The sequence below is a fragment of the Penaeus vannamei genome, chromosome 3 (genome assembly GCF_042767895.1).
Source record: "Penaeus vannamei isolate JL-2024 chromosome 3, ASM4276789v1, whole genome shotgun sequence".
Lineage (NCBI taxonomy): Eukaryota > Metazoa > Arthropoda > Malacostraca > Decapoda > Penaeidae > Penaeus > Penaeus vannamei.
In genome coordinates, this window is record NC_091551.1 from 7,585,436 (window position 1) to 7,587,484 (window position 2,049).

The window sequence follows — 2,049 nt, forward strand, 5'->3', positions numbered from 1 at the left end:
TCTCTCCCTCTCTTTCTTTCTCTCTCTTTCTGTCGTTTCTACGTCACCGACTTCTATACTTACATATTCTTCTCATCCTTCCCCCCTCCTTCCCTCTTCGGCCGCTGCGCACAATATTCACTCAGAAATTTTATGCCATCCATCGTACCTTAAGCCATACCCCTCCTCCCTTTCCCCCCTTCCCCTCTCCTCCTTCTCCCCCTTCTCCTGTCCTCCTCCTTTCCCCCCTTCCCCTCTCCCTCCTCCTTTTCCCCCTTCCCCTGTCCTCCTCTTCTCCCCCTTCCCCTCTCCTCCTTCTCCTCTCCTCCTCCTTTCCCCCCTTCCTCTCTCGTCCTCCTTCTCCCCTTCCATCTCCTCTCCTCCTCCTTTCCCCCCTTCCTCTCTCCTCCTTCTCCCCCCCACCATCTCCTCTTCACCTCCTCTCCCCCTTCCCCTCTCCTCCTCCTCCACCCCCCCTTTCCCCTTTCCCCCTTCTTTCCCCCCTTTCTCTCTCCTCCTTATTCCCTCTCTCCCTTTAAGTTTCCTTCTAAACCTCTATTTCACTTCCCTTTACTCCGTTCTTCTTGAAATTTTCCCTTCCCCTTTTCCTTCTCTTTTCCATTCTCCCCCTTTTCTTTCCCTTTTTTTCCCTTTCGGTCTCTCTTCCTCCCCTTCCCTCCTTTCTAAGCCCTTTCCCCTTATCACAAATCGCCTCTCCCTTCTTCTAAATACCTCTCCCCTCTCCCTTACCCACAAAACCACCCTTTTCCTATGCTCCCCTCCTTCTTCCGCATCTCTTTCCCCTCCCTCCTTCTCCTTCTTCTTATTCCCCTAACCTTTCCCTCCCCTACTTCCCTCCATCCGTCTCCTTCCTATTCTCCTCCCCTCCTCCTTCCTATTCCCCTAACTCCTTCCCCTACCCCTTCTCATTCTTCAAATTTCCCTCCCCCTCCACTTTTCCCTCTTCCCTCCCTCCGTCTCCTTCCTATTCTCCTCCCTCCTCCTCCTTCTCCCTATTCCCCTAACCTTTCCCTCCCCCTCACCCCTTCCCTCCCTCCGTTTCCTTCCTATTCCCCTCCCTCCTCCTCCTTCTTCTCCCTATTCCCCTTCCCCCACCCCAAACCCCCCTCTCCCCCCGACCTTTTCGCCGGTCGCTTACACAACAAAAATATGAAGCCTGTTTCTCTTTGGCAAATGCACAAATGATATCCAATTTACATGCAAGTGGACATAGCCTGAAGAGGAGGAGGGGAAGGAGGGGGTGGAATGGCATGAGGGGAATAGAGGAGGAGGGAGAGGGAGCTGGAGAGGGAGTTCGGAGAGAGGAGGGAGGAAAGAGAGGGAGAGAGGAGGAGGAGAGGAAAAGTGAGAGGAAGGAAGATGAAGATGAGGGAGGAGGAAAGAAGGGAGCAAGAGGGAGGAGGGGGAGGAGAAAGAGGAGGGGTAGGAAAATGAGGAAGAGGAGGAGAAGAAGGAGAGACGGAGAAGATGGAGAACTGGAAAAAAGAAATGAAAAAAATATGGTCAGGTAAGGAGGGAAAGAGGAGAATAGTGCAAAGAAAATGGCAAATAATAAAACAGAGAGAGAGAGAGAGAGAGAGAGAGAGAGAGAGAGAGAGAGAGAGAGAGAGAGAGAGAGAGAGCAACCCTGACCCTCCACTCCCCCCACCCCCACAAAAAAAATAAGAGCAAAAAAAAAAAAAAAAAACAACACCAACAAGACAAACAAAAACAATAATCACAAAGAGAGACACGGAGAACCCCCCCCCCTAAAAAAAGAGACAGTTATGCAAAGCAAGCCAAACAATAGGACCTCCAACGGACCTTCCCCTCCGTATAGGAAGCCACAAAGGAGCGTCCAATTGATATTCGTCTCAGGAGAAGCGGCCGGTCGAGACGTCATTCCATCTGAGCCGGACATGAAGGCAAAAGGGGGTGAAAAGGAGGAGGAGGGGGTGGAAGGAAGGAGGGGGAAGGGGTGGAGGAAGGAGGAGGAAGAGGGGGTGGAGGGAAGGAGGGAGGGAGGAGGGAGGGGAGTGGAGGGAAGGAGGAGGAGGAGGAGGAGAGGGG